The following is a 7,001-nucleotide window of genomic DNA, read 5'->3' on the forward strand; positions in this document are numbered from 1 at the left end:
CAACTACACACAGTCTATAAATCCCATTTCTATATTCCTGTTCAGTCTTCCATTCTTTTTCCATTTCCATGCCCATCTCCCTGATTCAAACTTCTTTGTGTCTCTCCCGAATTCAAGATCTTCCAGCCATCCCAATGGACATTAGTCAGGGTCTCCCTGAATGATGGTCATACTTCTGGCCCTGCTGGCCCCTGAACTTGGCACATCACTACGCTTCAAATCAACTTCCTTTGTCTCCATGTGGAAGGCCCCCCCAGTGTCCTCAGTACCCTTCCATCCTTTGAGTTACTTTGAGTCAGTACCTCCTCCTGTCATCACTAGCAACAAAAATTTTTACCCTTTAGGAAATTTAAATGTCACTTCCTCAGTGTCGGCATTCTCTTCTCCAAATGCTCAACGCCCTCCAATCTCACCTCTCCCATGGCTCCACTGTGGTCTGTCTTGTAAAACAGCCATCTATTTGCTTACCATCATCTCTGAAGGAGTGTATGAGCTGCTGAGGGAAGGGATGTTTTTCCCATCTAAATCTCCCACCAAGAGCTTGGCACACCACCAACAGCTCAATTGTCCCTGGGGCAAAATGTACCAGGCAAGGCAGCCTGCGAGTTTCATTGATCTGACCCTAGTGGCTTTACTTCTCTGAGTCTTTTCTGAGTGGGAAGCTCCCCATGAGTACTTTTCCCAAACAGGAGCAGACATCCTGCCCAGGAGTGGCCCAGGCCTACCCAGGCTACCAGGACTGGTGTAGAGGAGCCAATATACAAACATTAGACTCTTTGACTTTGCGTTCACATTGCTTAACTGGGTGTGTGTTTTATTCAATTCACTTAACTTCTGAACCTTAGGTTTCTTATGCACAAAGCAAAGACAATTATACCAGTCAGGTGTGCTGGGAAGATTAAGGACAGACATGCAGGACGCATACAGGCTGCCACATAGCAAACTATGAGCAGTCATTACTTATCAAGTGATTAATAGAGCTGGAACCAGACAAAAAATCCCCAATTGAAGACTTTGATGAGTTTGATCTTTGTATTAAGTATTTTAATATCTTTGGTGACAGCGGTCAAACTAGAGCAGGTGGGAAGAGTGGCAAGAGCAGAGTTCCATTCCTCTGAAGAGCAATGGACACTATTTCCCACAAACCTTTGAAATGCTCACGTCTTTGTCCCCCTGATTCCACTTCTAGGGAATCTATATTGTGGAAGTTTACAAAAATAAGTGAAAAGCCTTTCCCCTACTGTTAATTTCAGCATTACTTGCAACAAAGCTGGAGAGATAGCTCGGTGTTCTATGCACCTGTTTGGCAAGCACAAGGACCTGGGTTTGATCCCCAGTACCTCATGCCATGCTGGCCCTGAAACTGGGTGTGGTGGTGCACACCTGTAATCCCAGCACTGGGGAGGCTGAGATAGGATCACTTTGAGTCCAAGCTGCATAGCAAGAACCTGTACCAATAAATAAATAAATAAATAAATAAATAAAAGATAAAAAAATATTATTTACCACAGTAGAAAATTAAAATGACCAGCTATGGAAATACTTAACAGAAATTTGGCGTGATAGACACCAAAATGCATGTAGTCATATGCAAATGCTTATTTACAAAGAGCACTCATTACTGGAGGAAATGCCTGCAGTGTTCGGTGAGAAAAGTGGACCACAGCATTTCATGCAAATGATTCTAATTATGTAGAAAGTGTATGCATAAGGAAGATTGACTCTGGTTTCTCTCCAGGTGGGAGACAAGGGACAGCTCTTATTTTCCTTTTTAGTCTTCTTACAGCCCTCTCCTGTATAAATGGAAATGTACTACTTTTCTAATCAGCAAGAAAACTCATGCTATTTTAAACACACTTCATTGGTGGGTGCTGCTGCAGGACTGGCTCAACAGCCAGCCAGCCCTGGCTGTTGGGTGGGGTGCCCAGTCAGTAACTTCAGCTCAGTGCGGCCCTGGCGCCATCATAGAGCCCACTGCTTGGCCTCTCTGCTCCTCCCTGGCCAGAAAGAGAGAAACTAACCTGCAGGTGGTCAGATCAGGTGCTCTGTGGAAGGCTTTTCCAGTTCTGCCAGTCTCTGAGTCTCCTTTGTGACGCCCCTCTTGTCTAAGCACGGAAATCACGGTTAGGTCAGGGCTGGCTGGGAAGTGGGAGGGAGGGAGCTGAGTGCGTTTCCGCTGCAGGGCACCGAGCAGGTGACGACAGAGGACTGATTCAGAAGCTGCAGCTGCAGGACCCACCAGGCGTGCTGGAGCCAGCTCTCTCTGCGGGAGTTTCGGAAAGAGGGCCCCCCTCCCCCGCTCTGTCCTTTCTTCCTGCCCGCTGTCACCCTGCCAGCTCTCATTCGTCCGCCACAGGGCCATTTGACATTGGCAGAGAGCACACCTGCAGTTCTCTCCCTTGAAAATCTGTAAAGCACTCAGGGCCCGGAGAATGGAATTCCGCATCCTTCCTGGCTCCCTCCTGCCCTTGCTGGGTATGCACCAGAGGAAGAGTGCTCCTTCTGTTCTCAGCCTTCCATCTGGAATGCGGAGCCCACTCAGAGCCTGGAGGGACAGATAGGCTGTCACTGCAGCCCTAGGGTGCAGGGGCAAACAGGTGCAGGCACCCGGAGGTGGCTTTCCACCCGAAATTAGCAGGGCAGGCACATGACTCTTGGCAAGAAGCCTTCTCATGTCAACCATGGCTGCCCAGCATCAACCTGGAACAAGCCAGGAGCCCCGCTCCACCTGCCCTGCCCAGCACAACTCCATGCGACAGGCTCTGCAGGGTGTGCTTCTGTGGCTGGTCAGCATTGCACCCACATTTTACTGCTTCTGCCTGTGGAACAATCACCCATGCACCATAAATTCCAGCTTCCCTTCCTATAAATGGAGACTCATAGAGGCACCCACTGCGCAGGTTGCTCTGTAGGTTAAGTGGGTTAATACCCCATGACAGGCACACAGAGGAGCTCAGCGAATTGTAGCTGGTTTTGTTACAAAGCTTTTGGGCTCAACCCTCATGTGGACAGAGAATGAGACAAATGTTCCAATCACATCCCTACCTTTGATGAGTCAGGACCATCTCCAGGAAACAGCTCAACAGCTAAGCAGCAGGTGATTAAATCCAAAAGTGACCAGGAGGAGGCAGCAGAACTATTTATAATGCCAGTGTTCAGGAAGCAACCCAGCCGCCCAGGACCCTGTAATGACTAAGCAAACTGGAGCTGTTAATTTGCCAGGCCACTGTGGAGTGGCAGCAAAGGCGGGCACACAGCTGGTGGCCCTATATGGAAATGGGCCTCTGAGATAAGAGTTTCTAGGAGGGGATCACCAAAAGGCAAGGGCCACATGTTTCCTAAGATGAAAAATATAGGTGAAGGCTTCCACAGAGGTCAAAAGAAAGCTTGGAGGCTTGGAAGTAGATGAATGCACACCTGCTTATCTTTGTTTTTTGTTTGTTTGTTTGTTTGTTTGTTTTTGTTTTTGTTTCTGTTTTTGTTTTACAAGGTGTTTAATGAAGTAGCTTTAGAAAAGACAATGCAGCGACTTACACTGGAGAGTTTTCTTTCTTTCTTTCTTTGACTAGTTCTTACTAAGTTGCCCTGACTAGGTACAAATGTAGGATCCTTCTCCCTCAGCTTTCCTGAATACTGGGATTCCAGGCAAGCACCCCCAGGCCCAGCTCACTAGGGGTCCTAAGAGGACTTCTGAAGAGAGGAAGTGTGGAGTAGAAGGCTAAGGAAAGCTTTACTGGGATGAAGATGTCCTCATAAATGTGGAAACATTTGTGGATTTGAATAAAGGGAACAGAATTATCCCAGTGGGAACATTTGTATTCCCCTTGCCCACCGGTCTCTTCTGCTAAAAAGAAAAACTTGAGTTAAGTGTCCTTCGGGGCAGTATGGAAAGAAAGTAGGGGAGAAAGTTGGGTGTGGGCTTCTCCTTGGGGACCAAGGGGGCTCCAGTTGAAGGTGTTTGTGCTCTAGGCATCAGGGCTTGACTTGTCTACACTGAAAGCTGAGAACTGGATCTCTGGGGCTATAGTAGGTCCACAGGCTATTGTTCAGGTCTGGCCAGCCCTGAAGGCAGCTCTGGGGTCAAACTTCTGTCCCCAGTATTAGCCTGGAGGCCTCCAGAAGGGGTGCTTCCAATTGGCGAACACACCCAGGGTGGCACATCTCAACTCCACTGGCACAGCAGTTCCCATGCTCAGCACCTAGCTGAGCATCCCCTTCTTTGTCCCAGTGTTGTGTGCTTTTATATACTGGTAAAGTGTATTCCTGGGTTCTGTGAGTTATTCTAGCAGGCTCTCACAAGAACTCTTATTTATAACCAGTTGGTCAGAAGTCCAAGAGGCTTAGGATTTCTGGGTGGCATCTGAAGGGGTACAGTCTTGGGAGGGGAAGTCATCAAATCTGCAGGATCTGTGCTAACTCCAGGCAGTTCCAGGACTGATGACAGTGATGAACACAGAGCTGAAGACCAGAGAATCAGAGAGCCAGTAGTTAGTGATGGAAAACACCGTCATCTAAACTTTTGAATTGACCACATGCCTCTAAGAAATGGGGGAGACATGAGAAGCCCCAGGCAAGGGCTAAAGCTTATCCAGGGATCTGCGCTCTGAGTTTCCTGAGGATTACACAGCCCTTGCCTGGGATGGTAGAGTTACTTTTCACATCAACTCCTTAGGAAATCTTAGTGTTAGGAGCTACCAAACTTTTTTCCCCCAAAATTTTCAAAATGTGTTTGTTTGTTGACAGTGTCTCACTATGTTGCTCGTGCCATCCTCACAATCCTAGGCTCAGGTGGTCCTCCTGCCTCTGCCTCCAGAGTAGCTAGCATGCCATCACACTCAACTTAAATTTCAATTCCTAATTCATTTATATGTTTGTTGCCTTAAAAGAGTGTGGGCTTGTTACATTTTGTGCTGTTTTTTCAGGTTTCCAAAGAATGCAGAATTATTTCTAACCTTATTTTTGAATATACCTTTAAAGAACATTTTTAGTTCCTTCCTCATAGCCAACAGGATTCAGGGCCTCTTTCTCTGCTTATCCCACTGGACTGACACGCCTGCATCTGGCATAACAATCAGGAAAAGAAAAGCTGATGGAACATAATCTTTATGGAGACCTGCAGGCCCAATATCGCAGTATGTTCTCAGATTGCCTCCTCATTCCCAGCCCTTGCCCACCAAAGCAATTCTCTGTTTGGTCTTTCCTCAATATAGCTCAAAGACACTTCAGACTTCAGTGGTACAGAAGTAAAGTCATGGGCTCCCCAAACCCTCACTGCCAGCCCAGTGAGTGCTTCTGAGGCTCCGCTGTGAGTAGCATCAGCGTCCACCACTGGGATCATCTTTCATTTCCTGTATCTTCAGCACCATCTCTGGACACCAAGCACACTGCCTTCCAAAGAGCCCTTCAGTCCACCCACTGTTGCCTCCTCAGTCCAGACTCTCATCAGGATGCTGGGGTGGCCCCCTCTCAGGATCCATCTGGATTCCTTTCCCATCTGACCCCACATGATTGTGATGATATTTCCAAAATTCACATGCAATTCTAATGCCTCCGCTTAAAGCCCTCTGAGGGCTTCCTACTCCCTTACATACCAATTCTTTCAGGCTGTTGTTGAAATGCTCCTTCTTTTCTGTGATCTGCCACCTTGGCTTGTATTTGTCCCACACCCTCTCAAATAGGCCTTTGACCATCAGTTCCTTCCATCTAAATCAGTGATGCTGAGCCTATGGCGCACATGCTGTGGCAGTGCGTTGGCATCACTGAAAGTTCTAGATTTGTCACCTTGCTCTGGAAGTCTGGTTCAGAGGCCGCTGCCACCACCCCTTCACCTAGCTAACCCCACTTGGCTTTTGAACTTCTACTCAAGCCTCATTTAACCAGAAGCCTTCTCTGACTCCTTGGTCTAGGTGGCTCCTTTACAACATATTGTCTTTTAACCGATTCTTCTCCATCCCCAGAACATGCATCTTGGCTTGCAAATATGTGTTATTAATATGACAGGTTCCTTATAGTATCCCAGCATCCATCATAGAGCCTAATTTGTATTGTCTTCTTAAATGTTTAATGAGACTGAGCGCAGTGGCTTATGCCTGTAATCCCTAGCTCTTGGGAGACTGTAAACAGGTGGATCACTACAAGTCCGATCTAGTAATGAGACTCTGAACTCCCTGTAGATGTGGACCCTTCCCTAAAAAAATACAAAAAAAAATCTTAAATGTTTAATGATTTAAGGAAATCATGAATAAATGCACGCATGTATGAATTAATTAATTAAGTAAAATACTGGGGCTTTGGCTAATCTTTCCACATTCTAAAATTTATGACATCACAAAATCTATCACAGACATTGTGATAATTGATATGTAACTTGAGAAGTTTAGTAGTTTAAAAGTTTAACTAAGCAACTCAGCTGGGAACCAGGGTCCTTACTGTGTAAATATCCTGAGCCTGTTTAAGAGGAGAGCATGGAGATATTGCCACATATATCTGCCCTGGAGGTTAGTAGCCTGCTCGCAGTATAAGGAAGGATAAGAGGCTTGTTTTCTCCCATTCGTACTCTTGTTGCTTTTGCTGCCTTCTGCCACCTTGGACTGTTGCCCCGTGCCATGCTACCCTGCCTTGAAGCCAGCTGATTAGTGACTGAAACCTTCACAAACTCTGAGCTAAATAAACCTTTCCTTCCTTAATGTGGAGTGCTGGGTGTTTGGTCTCAGCAACAAGAGAAAAGGAACCAAGACAACCACACATTTCCTACATTTCAAATCTCTACAGGGATGAGGGATCAAAGAGGTGGAGTGTTGTGAAACTAGGGATAATGAACAGGGACACTCCTACAAATGCATGAACACTCAGTGCCTCCATGGTGTCATACGGAGAGGACACCAATTCAGAGGGAAGCTAGGTAGAAAGGTTGTGGAAGTCAATGCAATTTTGAGTGGGTACTGAGCCTCTCATTTCAGCGTGATGCCTGAGGCTCTGAAGCATGGGAGGGACATTTTTTA

Source organism: Octodon degus, unplaced genomic scaffold, assembly GCF_000260255.1.
Source record: "Octodon degus isolate 3935 unplaced genomic scaffold, OctDeg1.0 scaffold00141, whole genome shotgun sequence".
NCBI classification, from domain to species: domain Eukaryota; kingdom Metazoa; phylum Chordata; class Mammalia; order Rodentia; family Octodontidae; genus Octodon; species Octodon degus.